This window comes from Paroedura picta, chromosome 17, assembly GCF_049243985.1.
Source record: "Paroedura picta isolate Pp20150507F chromosome 17, Ppicta_v3.0, whole genome shotgun sequence".
NCBI classification, from domain to species: Eukaryota; Metazoa; Chordata; class Lepidosauria; order Squamata; family Gekkonidae; genus Paroedura; species Paroedura picta.
The window spans coordinates 16265668-16284482 of record NC_135385.1 but is presented as its reverse complement, the minus strand read 5'-3'; the positions used below and the strand labels follow the sequence as shown (position 1 = coordinate 16284482).

General features: G+C 52.9%; 1 protein-coding gene across 3 annotated transcripts in view; it reads right to left on the bottom strand.

Annotated features, from left to right (window-relative positions):
* LOC143827208 (G-protein coupled receptor family C group 5 member B-like) overlaps positions 1-14571 on the bottom strand; it is a 30281-nt gene extending 15710 nt beyond the window's left edge. The window contains exon 1 of one of the 3 annotated variants that reach the window (XM_077316598.1): positions 14388-14571. The gene's annotated coding sequence lies outside the window, so the exon portion shown is untranslated. The remainder of the gene's footprint in view (positions 1-14387) is intronic. The other 2 variants (XM_077316597.1, XM_077316596.1) reach the window with 2 other exon arrangements.
* Positions 14572-18815: the final 4244 nt, after the last annotated feature.

Below are 18815 nucleotides of genomic sequence, written 5' to 3'. Positions count from 1 at the left end.
TTGATTGGGAAACGGCTGCTATGTCACTGGGGAAAATCCAAAACTTCCCATCAATAAAGCAGCCAACTAGACTTTTGAAGCATAGAACTTGAAGGGGTCACACAGGCCATCTAATCCAACCCCCTGTTTATTGCAGGATCAGCCCCTGAGTGCCTCCTCCTCCAACCGGCTTGCCTGTCTGTCCAGCCAATCGCCTTCCATCCCCCACCCCTGACTACCCCTCCTCCTTCCACTTCCCTCCGAGGCTCGGCGGCTGCAGATCCCTGCCACGTGAGAGCTGCCCCTGCCAGTGAGTTCCCTGACAGCTGCCTGCAGCCTTAACAGGTCCTGGGGGGAGGAGAGGCCATCCACAGAGTTTTTCTACTCCACTCCCTAGCCCAGGGGTAGTCAACCTGTGGTCCTCCAGATGTCCATGGACTACAATTCCCATGAGCCCCTGCCAGTGAATGACTACCCCTGCGCTAGTCCTTAATAAGTCTCTGTCCAGCCGCTGCTTGAAAGCCACCAGTGAGTTGAGCTCACCACCTCTTTAGGCAGCCAACTCCGTGCTGAACTACTCTGACTGTCGATTTCCCCCCCTGATATCCAGCTGGTACCATCCTACATGCAACCCATGACTGCAGGTCCTAACTTCTGCTGCCAACAGGAACTGTTCTTTGCCCTCCTCCAGGGGTCAATTTTCAAAGAGAGCCATCATGTCCCATTTTACCACATTATTTCTCAAACCTCCAGAGCAAAGCAGGGGTAGTCAAACTGCGGCCCTCCAGATGTCCATGGACTACAATTCCCATGAGTCCCTGCCAGCATTAGCATTCCCATGAGCCCCTGCCATCGTTAATGTCACTATTATGGGATAGTCACTATTCTTAAGAGCCTCTTGTGGCACAGAGTGGTAAGGCAGCAGACACGCAGTCTGAAAGCTCTGCCCATGAGGCTGGGAGTTCGATCCCAGCAGCCGGCTCCAGGTTGACTCAGCCTTCCATCCTTCCGAGGTCTGTAAAATGAGTACCCAGCATGCTGGGGGGTAAACGGTCATGACTGGGGAAGGCACTGGCAAACCACCCCGTATTGAGTCTGCCATGAAAACGCTGGAGGGCGTCACCCCAAGGGTCAGACATGACCCGGTGCTTGCACAGGGGATACCTTTACCTTTATTATGGGATGAATAAAATAAATAAATGATAAAATGAATAACACCGCCTCCATATTCCTCCGCATGGAAGATACGACTGACTTTTTGGATCTCCCCAGTTTCCCTTCCCCACTAAGCCTCTTTTGGTGGTTGTGAGCTTGTCTTTGCTTTGGGTGAGCAAAATCCGTTAACGTCTTTTTTTCCTGTTGTGTGCTTTTTCAGAGACTGGTTCCTGACTCCATTCATTGGCGTTTATTCCCAGGTAATTTGTCTCTCATCTGTACTTAATTTATGGTGCACTTTGAGGACTTTTGCCTGGGGAGTCCTTCCAATTCTGCTTGCTCTCTTTTTTTTGTTTTTTGCGCAGTATAAATCATAAATGTAAAATCTATTATTTAATAACTCTCTCCCTTTTCCTTTCCTTTTTCTTACCCAATGAATTATTATTATTCTTGGAGGATGCTGCAGTAGGTAGATTTTACGGCCTTAGGCCATCACAATACATGTGCAGAGTGTAGGAAATCAAGATAAAATAAAAGTGAAATTCTAAAATCATTAGACTAAAAATGGATAACATGGTTTTGGTTTGGGTCAGGGCCATACGGGCAGGGCAGAGGGTCTTTGGCTGGAGTCTCAGCATGGCTCTGGACCAGGGATAGTCAAACTGCGGCCCTCCAGATGTCCATGGACTACAATTCCCAGGAGCCCCTGCCAGCATTCGCTGGCAGGGGCTCCTGGGAATTCTGGTCCATGGACATCTGGAGGGCCGCAGTTTGACTACCCCTGCTCTGGACGGTCCTTCCCGTTTGCTTCTCACAAGAAGTCTCCGAGGCAGGTGCATTGAAGACAGCAATGAGCTTCAGGGCTTTGAAACGCATCTCCCATTTGAAGAAGCTGGGTTTTTTTTTTACACCCCACTTTTCACTACCCAAAGGAGTCTCCAGGCAACTTACAAACAACTTTCCCTTAACTCTCCCCACCGCAGATACTCTTCTGGGTAGCTCTTGGGGTGCTTGTGGACTGTAAGATAAATATGAGCAGACAGAGTGATATGGCGGTAAAGCAGGCGAATGCAGTCTTGGGCTGTATCCACAGAGGCATCTCAGCAAAATCACAAGATGTCATAGGGCATGCCACATTGGTCAGTGCAGTTCCGGAGGCCTCACTTCAAAAGGGATGTGGACAAAATTGAGAAGGTGCAGAAGACAGAGATGAGGAAAGGCTGAGGGACTTGGGAATGTTCAGCCTGGAAAAGAGGAGGCTGAGAGGGGACATGGTGGCTCGCTTTAATTGAAAGATTGTCAAAGGAGGACAGGGAGACGTTCCTGTTGGCAGTGGAGGATAGGACCCACAGTAACAGGTTTAAACTACATGGTGAGCAGTATCGGTTTGATATCAGGGGGGAAATTTCCGCAGTGAGAGTAGTTCGGCAGTGGGATGGGCTCTCTAAAGAGGTGGTGAGCTCCCCCTCACTGGTGGTCTTAAAGCAGTGCCTGGACAGAGACTTATCCGGGATGCTTTGGGCTGATCCTGCCTTGAGCAGGGGGTGGGACTAGATGGCCTGTATGGCCCCTTCCAACTCTATGATTCTGTGATTATATGATTCTATGATCCTGCCTTGAGCAGGGGGTGGGACTAGATGGCCTTTATGGCCCCTTCCAACTCTAGGATTCTATGATCCTGCCTTGAGCAGGGGGTGGGACTAGATGGCCTTTATGGCCCCTTCCAACTCTAGGATTCTATGATCCTGCCTTGAGCAGGGGGTGGGACCAGATGGCCTGTATGGCCCCTTCCAACTCTAGGATTCTAACAGACGCTCTGAGGGGCCGAGAGAGCTTCACAAGTACCCCTCTGCAAGAGTAGCTCTAAGGGAACTGTGACTGGCCCAAGGTCACCCAGCTGGCTGCCTGTGGAGGAGTGGGGAATCAAACCCACTCAATGGGCTGGATGGTAACTTAGGAACAGAGGAATATTCAAGGCTGGGGAAATGCTGCAGGGAGCGATCATGCATTCCAATCTGCACAACAGTCCCAGCCCAAGACAGGGACACGCCACGGCAGTTTACAAAAAGGTCTAATTTAAATACTCAGCGGCACAGAAACCATTATGTAATTTATTTACTCCGTTTTTTAAAAAAAAAACTAGTATGCTCTACCTTTTGATCAGCTCAGGGGGGGGGGGGATGCGAAAACAGCTTACAGGAATAAAAGATTCAAAGTTCAGCCCCTTATAAAAGCAGAAAGGGGGAAAGCAAGGGGACTCCTCTAGTTGGCCACAGAACGCGAGTAAAAGGAGCAGGATGGGAAATCAAAGGGGCCTCTGTTCCAACACCAACTCTTTATGTAATGTGTTCACCAATTCATCTTGAGACAGCTTAGTGGAGTTATTTGGAGCTTGCCACTGGCCGGCCGTAAAAATCAGGCTCCCTGATCAGTTGGGCCTTCTTTACAAGCCATGCTTAAGCAAAATTGTTCCAGGCTGGGCTTCTTTGCCTCTTCCCCTTCACCTCCAATCCAGGCCGGGAAGCCCATCTCCGGTTCCTGCCCCCAAACACCCCAGATTTCTCCAGGCCCATGTCCTCAATTGTCCTCATTTGCATTTCTAATTATTTCCCAGGCTAGCGCCCCTCCTCAGGCCATTTGGAGGCTTTCTTGTCGAAAGTGACTCTTCAACCCGCATCTCCGAGGGGTGCCAGCGGAGCTGGGATTAAGTAAAGGGATAGATAGGAATGTTTGCAGATCGAAAAGCCCCTGACGATAGCCAGACAACAAAGGAACCACGACATCCTAATCAAAGTGCCGTCTCACCAAGGACAAAAGGATTCTGCAGGCCTGAACCTCGGCTGACGCAATGACTAATTTTATCGTGTCCGTCTTGAAGGGCTCTGGTTCAGCATCGCCGAAACACCCTCCAGCTGGATGCCAAGAAAGCTACCTCCTCTTCTGCAGTTCACGTCGTAAGAACCCAAGAATAGCCAGAAAGATCGGACTGGTGGTTCAGGACCCAGTTCCCAACCACAGCCGGTCTGATGCCCCGGAAGTCGACAAGCAGAACCACGCGGACAGCACTCCTTTCCTCTTGCCCGCCCCCCAGAATCTGTCAATGAGAAGCAGCCTGCAGTTATCATCGCTAATAATCAACGATGGACCTAGCCTCTAGAAACCCAGTGTGACAGTCGATGCATCATAACATAGTAGGTCACGAGCAAAACACTATTCAGGTTTTGCTCAACCGGGAAGCACGGCAATGATAAACTACCTTCCGTACAGGAGATCAACGATTCCAGCTTCTGCATTGTGTTCAATTTCCTCCATGTAATCGCTCAAATGTCATAACTAGCGTGGTTGGCTAGGCATCATCTATACCACGACGGACAACCTCGAGGCCAGAATCATTCATTCCAAGACAGACCCATGTTGATCAGTTGATTAAGTTATCCTAGGACTCCATTTCAGTGGAGACTGTACTGGATGAGTAGACATTCATACCACCAGGGGCGTGCACGTTTCAATTCAGGGGGGGGGACTGGGGCCGGGCCAATGGCATCATAGGGAGGAGCCAGTGACATCACAGGGAGGGGCCTATGGAGGCGGGGCCATGAGGATTTAGGGAGAGAAAATGAAGAGAGGGTGGCTTTGGGGGACGCATGATCCGGAATTCAACTGGGAGCCAGCAGAGTTGTTGGAGTGCTAGCCAGATGTGTGCCCTCTACGGTGTATCTGTGAGGATCCTGGCCACAACATTCTGGACCAGTTGCAGTTTCTGGATCAAAGTCAAGGGAAGGCCAGCATAGGCCAGTTGCAGAAGTCTAGTTGAAAGTTGACCATCGCATGGATCACTGTGGCTAGGTGTTCTGGGGCAAAGTAGGGTCCTGGCTTGGCGGAGATGGTAGAAAGCCTGCCATGCTACTCTCATGACCTGTGCCTCCATGGAGAGGGAGGCATTGATGATCACACCCAGATTTCTGGCGGGGAGAGTTACTGATAGTTGCACTCTGTCCACGTTGGGTAGGTGTACTTCCTTGTTTGGACCCTTCCTGCCTAGCCACAAGACCCTCTGTCTTTGAAGGGTTGAACTTCAGACGACTCTGCTTGAGCCATCTCGTCACCGTTTCCAGGCCTCTGGCTGAGGATTCAGGGAGAGAATCCGGGCAGCCATCAATCAGGAGGAAGAGTTGGATGTCATCTGCGTATTGATGGCATCCCAGCCCAAACATCCGCACCAGCTGAGCAAGAGGGCACATGAAGATGTTAAATAGGATTGGAGAGAGGGTTCCTCCTTGTGGGACTCCACATGTGAGCAGAGGTGGTTAGATAATCTCTCTCCTATAGCCACCCTCAGTCTATGACCCTGGAGAAAGGAGATCAACCATTTGAGAACTGTCCCCATATCCTGGCATTAGCAAGGTGGTGTGTCAAATGCTACTGACAAATCTAATAGTACAAGCAGCACTGACCCACCTCGGTCCAGCTGGTGGCATTAGTCATCCATCAGGGCAACTAGTGCTGTTTCTACTCCATGTCCAGGTCGGAAACCTGACTGAAATGGGTCAAGGGCTGAAGTTTCCTCCAGGAATGTTGATATTTGGTCCACAGCAGCCCTTTAAATCAACTTCCCCAGAAATGCTAAGTACAAGATGAGGTAATAGTCAGGCTCCTGTGGGTCCAGAGAGGGTTCTTTCAGCAACAGGATTATTTCCTGGAGTGGGGCCCCTATTCTTATATCAGTTGTTTTAGGAGCCACGATGGGCGTGGGTCTAGTGGTTGGCCTCATTGCTGTTAGCAGCCTGTCCACTTCAGCTAATGAGAGTCGTCTGAAGCAGGGGTAGTCAACCTGTGGTCCTCCAGATGTCCATGGACTACAAATGCTGGCAGGGGCTCATGGGAATTGTAGTCCATGGACATCTGGAGCACCACAGGTTGACTACCCCTGGTTTGAAGTATCTCGGTGTTCTCTCCAAGGATGGCCAAGGGGCCTCTGGTTCACTTTCTGTGTCCAAGGTTGGAAGAAGGTCATTCTTTAGGCTTCAAGAAACCCCAAAAATTGTGCGATCATGCAAAATGTGACTGGGAAGCATAGCAGTGCACATGCCCATCTGGGGCCCCGCCCCCTCCCACCCCCACCCCTCCTGGCCCATCACTGGCCATTTTGGGAAAGGCAGGTCAACATGACCATATATGGGCTTATAACAGATAAATGTTTAACAAATTTAAACAATATATAAATTAACTCCTGGCTATTTAGGAAACCCAGGGCCATCAAGAAACCCCAGGGTTTCATGAGCCCCTGGTTGAGAAATCTTGGCCTAAATAAGGGGTAGTCAAACTGCGGCCCTCCAGATGCCCATGGACTACAAGCGAATGCTGGTAGGGGCTCCTGGGAATTGTAGTCCATGGACATCTGGAGGGCCGCAGTTTGACTACCCCTGGCTAAAGTATCCAGCTGTCCAGCTGCTGCTTGAAGACCGCCAGTGAGGGGAAATTTGCTACCTCCTTAGGCAGCCAACTCCACAAACTGACTAAAAAATGCTTCCCTGACACACAGTTTAAACTCCGTACTTCAGGTCCTCTCCTCTGCTCCCAACAAGAACTGCTCCCTGCCCTCCTCCAAGGGGTGACCTTCCAGATCCTTCAAGAGGGCCATCCTGTCCCCTCTCAGCTCTCTCCTTCTCCAGGCTGGACATTCCCCAGTCCCTCAGCCTTTCCTCACAGGACTCTGATTAGATACTCTTCGACTAGATCACGACTTGTTTCAAACCAGCCGTTCCATTTAGCATCTCCCCACCGATGCATTTTCCGCCGTCTCCAGCCGCACACTTCATGCCTCCAGTGAAAGCACATGAAAGGCAGCATTTCTGCCGTCCTGACTGACAGGCGCACGCTTTTGAACCTTGCCGGCGGTTCTTTCAGCAGAGGCTTCAAACAAAAGACCGGGACCGGCGCTGGCTTTGTTGCTCGGCTCAAGTTGTTGGGTCAGCTGGGACGTCTTTGGGGAAACCATCATCGCCGTTAACAAAAGCCTTGCGGAACGGCGGCTTTTCGACAGACAATGTCTCCAGTCTTCTTGAAATAATACGGGAGTCGAGGACCGAGAGCCAACCTCTTGGGCTCTTTCGTCCAGCATTGCAAATGTGCCAACTGTCCCCATCTATCAGGACCCGTCTCCCTCTGCTCTGGCCAATCGCTGTTTTCAGTGACTTTGCTTTCGGGGGGGTGCCTGTTATTTTTGTTTTTAATCGGCATGAGACGATACTGCTTTCATTCTTTGGATTTCAACCAGGGTTTCATAGAATCATAGAGTTGGAAGGGGCCATCCAGGCCATCTAGTCCAACCCCCTGCTCAACACAGGATCATAGAATCATAGAGTTGGAAGGGACCATCCAGGCCATCTAGTCCAACCCCCTGTTCAACGCAGGATCATAGAATCATAGAATCATTGAGTTGGAAGGGGCCATGCAGGCCATCTAGTCCAACTCCCTGCTCAACGCAGGATCATAGAATCATAGAATCATAGAGTTGGAAGGGGCCATACAGGCCATCTAGTCCAACCTCCTGCTCCACGCAGGATCATAGAATCATAGAACCATAGAGTTGGAAGGGGCCATACAGGCCATCTAGTCCAACCCCCTGCTCTACGCAGGATCATAGAATCATAGAGTTGGAAGGGGCCATCCAGGCCATCTAGTCCAACCCCCTGCTCAACGCAGGATCATAGAATCATAGAATAATAGAGTTGGAAGGGGCCATACAGGCCATCTAGTCCAACCCCCTGCTCAACACGGGTTCATAGAATCATAGAATCATAGAGTTGGAAGGGGCCATACAGGCCATCTAGTCCAATCCCCTGCTCAATGCAGGATCATAGAATCATAGAATCATAGAGTTGGAAGGGGCCATACAGGCCATCTAGTCCAACCCCCTGCTCTACGCAGGATCATAGAATCATAGAATCATAGAGTTGGAAGGGGCCATAGAGGCCATCTAGTCCAACCCCCTGCTCAACGCAGGATCAGCCCAGAGCATCCTAAAGCATCCAAGAAAAGTGTGTATCCAACCTTTGCTTGAAGACTTCCAGTGAGGGGGAGCTCACCACCTCCGTAGGCAGCCTACTTCTAGAAACTAGATAGAATCATAGAATCCTAGAGTTGGAAGGGGCCACAGAGGCCATCTAGTCCAACCCCCTGCTCAACACAGGATCAAGCCAAAGCATCCGAAAGCAACCAAGATCTCCACAGAGATCTAGATCTCTGCCTTTCTCAACTTTTTTACGATTGAGGAACCCCTGAAAAATTCTTCAGGCTTCAAGAAACCCCAAAATGAGGGTCGGGGAGATTATACGGTGTTGTCAAACTTGCCCCCCCCTTCTCAAAATGGCCAATGATGGGCCAGGAGAGGGTGGGAAGGGGAGGGGCCCTGGGAAGAAGCCCCAGGGTTTCACGAAACCGTTTGAGAAAGTCTGATGAAGAGTATTATGGATGTCCCAAGCTAAGTGCAAATGTCTATACAACCGAAGCACATTAACATTTAGGTTTTCCGCCCAGGAACCCTGTGAGGAGCTCCACAGCAGAGCATAAGTGCTCAGGGCCGCTGTAGGCCCATTGTGGTTTTTCCTGGGTACCTGAACCAAAAGAACAAAGCCCCGTTTTGCTTTTAAATACCGAAGGCTAAAACTGAACCTGGCGGGAGGACAGAACTTTTGGCAGCGTGCAGAAATGGAGGGGTGGGGCTGCGGCTGAGATGAAACCAGAAGCATGGTCTTCTTTTTTTCTTCTTCCCAATCTTGAAAAGCTGCAGAGAGTCTGATGAAAAGAAAGGGAAGTGACCTTCCATGTGCTGATCAGGAGAGGGAAGGCTGCCGGGGCTGGACCCAGGAGCGGTTTAAGGCAGGGGTGGTCAACCTGTGGTCCTCCAGATGTTCATGGACTACAATTCCCACGAGCCCCTGCCAGCTGACGCTGGCAGGGGCCCGTGGGAATTGTAGTCCATGAACATCTGGAGGACCACAGGTTGACCACCCCTGTTTTAAGGATTCGTGGGGCCCTAGCAGAGCACAGTTGTGGTGGGAGCAACCAGACTGGGGGCAGAGGGGCTCCCCATGGCCAAAAGGGATGTCACTCTGAGGGTCCTTAAAGAAGGAAAAGGGAAGCGGAGAGACGCTGTGGTCCCGATCCATGGGGATCCATGCATTGCATGGAGCCCAGAGCACGTGCTACATGGATAAACCAGCCCTGGCTAGACCCCAAGGTGGGGAGGGGGTGGGGGGGACAGAACTCACTCGATCAGTGGCAATTACAGGGAATCTCCGAAGTAACTAACAGCAAGTCTGCCAAAATGAAGCTGTTTATCCTTTGTGAAAGTTCAACAGAAGAACATCAAGTTCAAAACGTTTCCAGAAAACACGCCTGCCACATGCTGGCAGGGGCTCATGGGGATTGTAGTCCACGGACACCTGGAGAGCCACAGTTTGCCCTGGCAGGGGCTCATGGCAATTGTAGTCCACGGACACCTGGAGAGCCACGGTTATGCCGCCCCTGCCATAGAGTATATAATGGAGCATTCCTACGACTTCATGTGTCATTCATCTCCTAGTCCCACCTGGATGCTGGCAACCCTACTTAGTAGGTTTTGGGGGTAGGGATCCAGTTGGTTTCCAGCGGGCTCAGAGAGATGGCTGGGCTTCCATGTTGCCACAAATCCTGGCATGAATTCTCCTACCATCTGAACTCATTGGCATATTGCACAGAGCAGGTAACTAACTCAAGTCCTACGGAAATGATTGTTTATCTGCACAGTATTCAGAGCAATATCCAAAAGCAAACAAACTAATCTCTATTTCCATGCGTGCCCTCGATTCTCCCAATCAAGACGAATCTAACCCTAGTGGTGAATCATTCACCTGCCTCCATAACCATGCCCTAATCATAAAAGCTGGGAAGGGTATTTTCGGCTAAGATACAAAACGTCCTGGATGCCACCTTTCTCAATGTGTCACTGCCAACCATAGAAGACTTGACAAGCAAAGAATTGTCCTGAAAACCAACAGCTACATGGGCTCAGTAAATAGGACCATCACCAAAATGCTAGAAAAGTTCAGCCTGGCACCTAATAATTCAGTGCTGCTGTCCATTTTCATCTTACCTGGAGCATCTAAAAATCCAGTGTGGTGCGTAAAAAGAAACTGCCCTCATGCAAGCACTGTCAAGGGCCTCTTCTTGAAATCAGAGGGACGTTTGCTAGTGCAGTCAGAAGGATGTGGCTCCCCATTTGACATTTCTCTGCATACACAAAAGCATCATGCAAACCTGCCTTCCACTGAGTGAGACACAAAATCTCTCAAGGTTAGGCTGGGGCTGTCAGGGTCGGAATGAGAGAAATGGATTTTTACACTGTACCTTCTCCTTCCTCCCCCTACAACAAACACCCTGCGAGATATGGGGGAAGGGAAGAGAGCTCTGACGGATCTGCTGTGAGAACAGCTCAAAGAGAACTGTCTCCAGCCCAAGGTCACCCAGCTGGCTGCAGGGGGAGGAGTGGAGAATCAAATCCAGATCTCCAGTTTAGAGGCCTCAAGTCGTGAATGCCACTCTGAATCTTTCACATCACCTACCGTTTGATTCTTAATTGGAGATGTTAGGGGTTGAATTTGGGATTTTCTGCACACTAAACAGCTGCTCAGCCACTAAGCATTTGCTCCACACAAATGATGTTACCGCCAAATAATTTTACTGTATATGAAGCTCTAGGTCAGGGGTAGTCAAACTGCGGCCCTCCAGATGTCCATGGACTACAATTCCCAGGAGCCCCCTGCCAGCATTCGCTGGCAGGGGCTCCTGGGAATTGTAGTCCATGGACATCTGGAGGGCCGCAGTTTGACTACCCCTGCAATAGACCCTCCTGCCCAACTGCAAAAGGATGGGGATCCCCCCCCAACCTCTCTGAGCATGCCTTCTGAGAAAGCATAAGTGGGCGCAGCCACAAAATGGCTGCCACAGGAGGCGGAGCCAGCCACAAAATGGCCGCTGCAGCTCACCTTCAGTCACCTAGTGCAGATCCTTGTGCTGCGGTGGCAAATCCTGGCCAAGCCATGTTTTTAAAAATCTCCACTTTCAGGAAAGGTGTGGGCGGGAGCCCCGATGCCCCCCCCCCCAGACACCCCGATGGGGACCCCTGTACTTGCACAACAACTTTTTAAGGTCCCACAATGCTCCTGTGTGTGTCCCCCCCCCCCTGATTCTTAGGAGCCAGCATCCAGTTTTAAATTCTGGAGGGATGGTCAAAGCTGAAGGCTTCCACAGCATCAATAGCTTAGCCACGGGATCCCAAGCAAGCGTGTGCAATCTCAACTGCAGCATTACTGCAACAACCTCTCCGCTTTTTTGGAAGCCGAATCGTCTCCCTGCTGCAATTCCAGGAGGCAAGGCGAGCCCCCCCCCCAGCTCCACACGTGGCCGCGTGCCAGGATTGCTTGAGAGTCAGGTTTCCGCCGGAGCTATTTCAGCCAGATTGGCAGAGAACGTGTTCGGAACTGATAACTGAGCAAATGACAGCCAAGCCGCGATCCGACTGCTGAAGAGAAGCCATTTCGAAATAAAATAATAAATAGGGATGTGCCTTGCACACTGCTACAATCCCCTCTTCGGCAGCGTAATAATACGGCCGGTAGAGCTCTCCACCGCTGCTGGGAGAGGAGAGGAGAGGAGAGGAGAGGAGAGGAGAGGAGAGGAGAGGAGAGGAGAGGAGAGGAGAGGAGAGGAGAGGAGAGGAGAGGAGAGGAGAGGAGAGGAGAGGAGAGGAGAGGAGAGGAGAGGAGGGAGTGAAAAATGCCACCATGTATTTTTAGAAGACAGAAGGTAGAATCCAAGTTGGAGGGATGGTTCCCCTGGCAGTGAAAGACCTGTCAGGCGTAGGGCTTACAGGCCACCTCTATGCAACCACGAGGGTCTGGAAGCCCACAATCAGGTCAGATCCTGGCACCCAGCTTTCCTCTCCGGTTCCTCTGCATCTGCCCTGCGCTCCTTGAGTCCCTGTTACGCCGCCAGCAAAAAGCGAGCACAGCAAAAAGTTGCAAATCCCGGCACTCCATAAACCATTGCAGCATGGCAGACGCAGGTCGGGATTCGGGGGCACGGCACAGCCTGGCCTACGTCATCAAGACAGAAGCACAGTTCCTGCCAGGGGCTCTGTTGGGGACAAATTTGAGGCACGCCTCCACTGGTTCTGAATGCACCTGTCGGGAGTCCACACCGGCCCCGTGAGCCAGACCTCTCCAGGGTCTCAGGCATGCTTCGCTCTGTGCATGCAGGGCTGCCACGGGGACTATCGCTGCAACCACGGCCGTCCGCAGAGGTCCACTCCCCTCAGGTGAACAGAGGCCAGGTGGGACGCAGACAGGCCTGGGAGGGCATCCAAGTCCTCATGTGCATCCAAGTCCTCACCAGCCACTAGGCCAGGGGTAGTCAAACTGCGGCCCTCCAGATGTCCATGGACTACAATTCCCAGGAGCCCTTGCCAGCATTCGCTGGCGAATGCTGGCAAGGGCTCCTGGGAATTGTAGTCCATGGACATCTGGAGGGCCGCAGTTTGACTACCCCTGCACTAGGCCATGTAGGACGGTTCCGCCCGCTGCTACAGACTGTCCATCCAGGGCCGTCCGGTTTATTCTGAGTAGTAGCCGCTCTCCCGTGTCTCGAGTAGGGGCCTTTGCTGCTCCATGGCTGGGCCACGACCCCTCCCCCTTGAGCTGTCCCCTTCCCACCACCCCCACCTTGAAAGTACGGCCCTCTTAGCATGGGCGGAGCAAGTGTCTTTCACCCCTGGGGACACTCCAGCTATGCTCCTGCCTTCCCCTTCCCCAGAAGACCAATTCACACTGGCTCAGGGCTTCAGGGTCGTTCAGCTGTCCAGCAGCACCTTGGGCCTCCGCAGAAAGGAACCCGGGCATTCTTCAGGATACCGGCCACCAATGCTTGTCCAGAGGGGCACTGGTGGGTCTGTATGCGCCCGAGAACGCAAGAATAAGCCATTTTCCAGCTATAACTGGTGCCCCCCTTGCATGCACAAAGCCTCCCCTCTCCCCCTCCCATGCACACCACACAAACATTGCAAACTCCAGGTGCATTACTTGCTGTCAGGGCTGCTTCACGCCTCCGGCAACGCTGGGCCACGGCCTCCCCATCTCTCTAAGGCCAGGCGCTTCCCTGCCCCTTCCCAGCCTGCCCTACATCCATCCTAATCTTTTCCGCAGAGTCTTAGGTTCAGCCGGCCGGCCGTCTGCTAGCAACCGCCTGGCTAATTCCGCAGGGAGAAGCCGGAGGGGAGCCTTGGCAGGCCGCCCTCCCACTTCCCCAAGAGCGGCAGAGTTGGTGCTGCCCTGGGGCTCCCGAAAATCTGTCAATTGGTCACGTTGGCGGGCAGGTTACGGGGCAACCCGTCTGGCTTGCCTTTGGAAGGCGAGGGGTTGAACCGGGGCCAGGTGATCCATGTTGGAGCACACGGGCCCATGCTGCCAGGGGGCCCCAGTCTCTCTCTTCCCCCCTTTTTTCTCTTTAGGGGTGACACCCCTTGCCACTGTGTGTGGGGGGGTACTCTGCCCCCAGTATGGCTGCTCCCATCGCAAGGGTACTCTGCTAGGGCCCGACCAGGGGTAGTCAACCTGTGGTCCTCCAGAGGTCCATGGACTACAATTCCCATGAGCCCCTGCCAGCGAACCACTCCTGGGTCCCACGACTGTCCCCCCAAGCCTCACAGGCCGTAAAGGGGGCCTGGGCTGCACGGGGACTCCGTTGCTCCGCTGCAGCCGGTCCTCCGCAGACCGCGGCCCCCCCGAAGCGAGAGCCCCTGCGGGCAAGCACTTCTCTCCCCGACCGCTCCTCCGCGGCGCTGCCTTCCCCGCAGGAGACACAGGCGCCTCGGAGGAGCGTCCCCTCCCCACCAATTCCCAGTTTGGACCCACAACCCCCCCCCCCCCCACACACACACACACGCGCGCGCTCCCCCCCCCCCCGCCGTCCCCCCAACTTCTCCCGCCCGCCCTGGAGGGCATCGCGGCGCTGGTCCGAGGACGCCCCCCCCCCCCCCCGCCCAGGTGCGCTTCAGTGCTTTGCCGCACCTGGGGCCCCGAGGGAGGGAGGGAGGGAGGGAGGGAGGGGGGAGCACCGAATGAAACTTCTTTGCCGGCCCGGCGGGTCCCTCCCGGGCAGACGGGGCGGGAGGAAAGGTCCCCCCCCCCAATCCAGCCACCTACCCACCTACCTACCTACCCAGTCCCGTCCCGTCGGCGTCTCACCGGGGAGGTGCGTGGACGGCAGGCTGCGGGGCGGCTGTGCTGGGGCTGGGGCTGGGGCTGGGGCTGGGGCACACCCGCCCGCCGCGCTGCAGCCCGCCCGCCGCTCATGGAGGGCCGCCCGGCTGGCTCGGCTCCGCTCCGCTCCGCTCGGCTCGGCTGGCAGGCTGGCTGGACGGCTGACAGCTCCCGCGCCCGCCCCGCCCCCGGCCCCGCCCCCAGCGCTCGCCCCGCCCCTCCCTCCCTCCCACCCGGAGCCCCGACTGGGCGCCCGAGGGGAGGGGAGGGGGGCTCCCGCGGCCTGAGTCGACCCCTCGCCGGGCGCGAAGGGGAGCCAAGGCGGGAGGAGAGCCGGAGCGGCGGGCAAAAACCGAGGGCGGGAGGACCACGTGCCCCCAAGTAGAAGGCCAGGGTATACTGCCCCTGGACATGGGAGTTCTATTTGGTACCTCGGCTAATGGCCGGCGACGGACCCTGCCGCTGCCATTAATCTCTCCGCTTTTAATGTCACCCAAAGTAGCACCCAGCAGCGGGCTCAAGGTCGACTCAGGCTTCCATCCTTCCGAGGTCGATAAAATGAGCACCCAGCTTGCTGGGGGGTAAAGGGTAATGACTGGGGAAGGCCCTGGCAAACCACCCCGTATTGAGTCTGCCATGAAAACGCCGGAGGGCGTCACCCCAAGGGTCAGACGTGACCCGGTGCTTGCACCAGGGATACCTTTACCTTTACCTTTAAAGTAGCACCTGGGATTAATTCATCGATCTTGCAACAGGCGGCAACAGCGGACACGAAGGCATCGGTCCCTCCAGAATCATAGAATACTAGAGTTGGAAGGGACCTCATGGGTCATCTAGTCCAACCCCCTGCACTAGGCAGGACACTCGCATCCAGACTGATTTTTGTTGTTGCGAGGTGCGAAGTCGTGTCCGACCCATTGCAACCCCAGGGACAATGATCCTCCAGGCCTTCCTGTCCTCTCCCATTCCCCAGAGTCCATTTAAGTTTGCACCAACTGCTTCAGTGACTCCATCCATCCACCTCATTCTCTGTCGTCCCCTTCTTCTTTTGCCCTCGATCGCTCCCAGCATTAGGCTCTTCTCCAGGGAGTCCTTCCTTCTCATGAGGAGGCCAAAGTATTTGAGTTTCATCTTCAGGATCTGGCCTTCTAAGGAGCAGGCAGGGCTGATAGCCTATAATAATAATAATAATAATAATAATAATAATAATAATAATAATAAGAAGAAGAAGAAGAAGAAGAAGAAGAAGAAGAAGAAGAAGAAGAAGAAGAAGAAGAAGACACCTTAGCACAAATCGCAGTGCGTTTGCTGTTCCACGGTCCTGGATGTCTTAACTCCCCAGCCAGGTGATTTGATTTTGGGGGGAGGGGAGGGTGCCCCCATCCTTGCTTTGAATCCGCATTCAAAGAGGTAGAGAGGAGCCGGAAGGGGGCTGGGAAAGGGGAGAGGTGGGGGAGAAAACACAGGTGACGAAAGGGAACTGAAGACATGCCAGAATGGGTGACGAACAACTCATCATCATATGAAACTGTTTTGCCCATATAAAAAGTATTAAAAGTTTGCAGTCTTGACGGGCTTCACTGGAAAAGAAAGATCGCTGCTAAAAGCTGCCTCAAAGCATCATCTCTGAGCTGGCTGCGCCCCTAGTGGCTGCAGTGCAGAAATGCGCTAAAAGGGGAGGGAGCCTAAAAGGGGACATTCTAAAGCAGGGGTAGTCAAACTGTGGCCCTCCAGATGTCCATGGACTACAATTCCCATGAGCCCCTGCCAGCGTTCGCTGGCAGGGGCTCATGGGAATTGTAGTCCATGGACATCTGGAGGGCCGCAGTTTGACTACCCCTTCTTTAGGCCAAGCTTTCTCAACCAGGGGTTCATGAAACCCTGGGGTTTCTTGATGGCCCTGGGGTTTCCTAAATAGCCAGGAGTTAATTTATATATTGTTTAAAAATGTTAAACATTTATCTGTGATATGCCCATATATGGTCATGTTGACCTGCCTTTCCCTGTTCTAAAGCCACGCAGGAGTGCCCAAACTGTAGCTCCCCAGATGTCCATAGACTACAATTCCCATGTGGCCTAAATGCATGAACTGCCCTGCCAGAGGACCCTCTGAATTAATTCTTAACCTCTCCAGTGACGCCCCTCCTGCTTCAAAAGAGTCAGGCTGGAGGTCTGTGAGTGACTGGAACTGATGCCCAAACAAAGCACAAGTTTTGTTCCTTCCTCTCCTTCCTTTCCTAGAAGTGGCCAAACCTCTCCTTTACCTGGACAGCCCAGAGCTGGAGAAAGTGGGCTAGATATGCTTTCACGATAGACTCCACGTTTTGAGGCTTCCTGTATTTCTCCTGGAGCTTTTGCTTTATCTTCCTCAAGCAAACTAATCTGTAAACCGCTGGAAGCGGTATAAAAAATTGGTTAAGGCCTAAGTAGGAGGAGAAAGGGGTGGGGCCAGTCCAGGATAGCGGAAGGCGCTGATTGGCCCCTTGCCTGGACTGACAAGAATTCCAGCCAGTTCGTACCTTCCGATTGGGCCCTCACCAGGACAGGCCAGAGTTGCATCCAGTCCCGCCCACCCAGCCCAGCCAGGGGCAACCTGGAGACATGGCTGCCAGTCTGCTCCTGACCACCGCAGGGAGAGGAGGTCAGAAGAGCTGCCAAGGGGGATTTTGCTCCAAGGCTGTCCTAACTGTCATGTCCAAATGTAAATCGCCTCAGAGCCCTGTCAGAGCTGGCAGGAGGCTGGGGAGTGCTCTCCTTCCCCCTCCCTCCCTTCAGGCCTGCTGCAAAGGAGCCTCTGGCAGGCCCTGACTGAGGGGAGGGAGGCCTTTCCGAGAGCAACACAGGGGAACTTTCCCCTTCTGCCAAACAGCTGGCTGACAGGGAGGCCACAGAAAAGCCCCTTCTCAGTTAAAATACTGCTCTGGCCGGGGGTTGGACACAGCCAAGCCATGTGTCTTTCTTCTTTGCAACTCTCTGCAGATTTGAGGCCACTACACAGCGTTATTCTGCAGACGAAACTGGTTCTTTTGTCTCCTGTTTCATCTGCACAACAACCCTGTGCAATAGGCCTCAAGTCTTTCAGTTCAACAACAAACTTTGTGGGAGGCCTTAAATGTTTCTTCTCTACCATAACCTTAAATGTTTCTTCTCTACCACGGCCCTGTCCAAAGTAGCCCTTTCTGCCTGGGGAGCTGATCTTTATGCTTTGCAGGTGAGCTGTAATTCTAGGAGCTCTCCAGGCCCCACCTGGAGGTTGGCAATATTCCTGGAGGTTTGGAGGTGGGACTTCAAAATCGTACAGTGCCTCAGTCCAGCGTTTGAGGAGGCTGCAGGTACACTTCTGGGCCTTGGGGAAAGGCCGCACCACTGCCGGGGGGGGGAGCCTTCCCCCCAGCCCCAAAAGCACACCTAGCGGCCGTTGTATTTACAGGTACAACGGGCTTGGTCCCTAGTATTGTATATTTACAAGAAGACCAAAGCCTAACACAGCTGCCTCTCAGAAAGAGACAGGATGCCCCAGCTTCCTCTTTTATTTTGCTACTGCAGACTGACATAGCTATCCATTGGGAATTATGCCATATGCTACAATCTACAAAATACACACTGGCCACAACAATAGAGCAACACGAGCAGATGGTAGGGGGGGTTTAAAATCTCTGAATGAGTGATCAAGAAACTTTTGCATCAGCTGTTAGTTAGTGTGGCTAAATATAACCTCCATGTTCACAGGCAGTATACCTCTGAGTACCACTAGCCAAGAGTCAACAGTTAAGAGAAGGCCTTTGCCTTTATGCTGCTGATGGCCAGTCAGGGAAAAGAAGCTGGATTAATGGACTTAGAGGTCCATTGCGCACCAAAACAAAAAAGTGAAATACTAACCTTATGCAGATGCGGGTTTTTGTTTTTTTGTACTTTTTTTGTCATCTGCATCCAGCAGCAAACTGGCAGCTAAATCCTCCATTTTAAAGCAATAGTTGGGGAATCCCAAAAAGTGGATTCCCACAACTATCTAGTGCTAGCAGGAGGAGATCAAGCAGCAAGCCACATGCCAAGGACATGTGCATAACCAACGTGGGCAAAGTAGAATCATAGAATCATAGAGTTGGAAGGGGCCATGCAGGCCATCTAGTCCAACCCCCTGCTCAACGCAGGATCAGCCCTAAGCATCCTAAAGCATCCAAGAAAAGTGTGCATCCAGCCTTTGCTTGAAGACTGCCAGTGAGGGGGAGCTCACCACCTCCTTAGGCAGCCTATTCCACTGCTGAACTACTCTGACTGTGAAAAATTTTTTCCTGATCTCTAGCCTATATTGTTGTACTTGAAGTTTAAACCCATTACTGCGTGTCCTCTCCTCTGCAGCCAGCAGAAACAGCATCCTGCCCT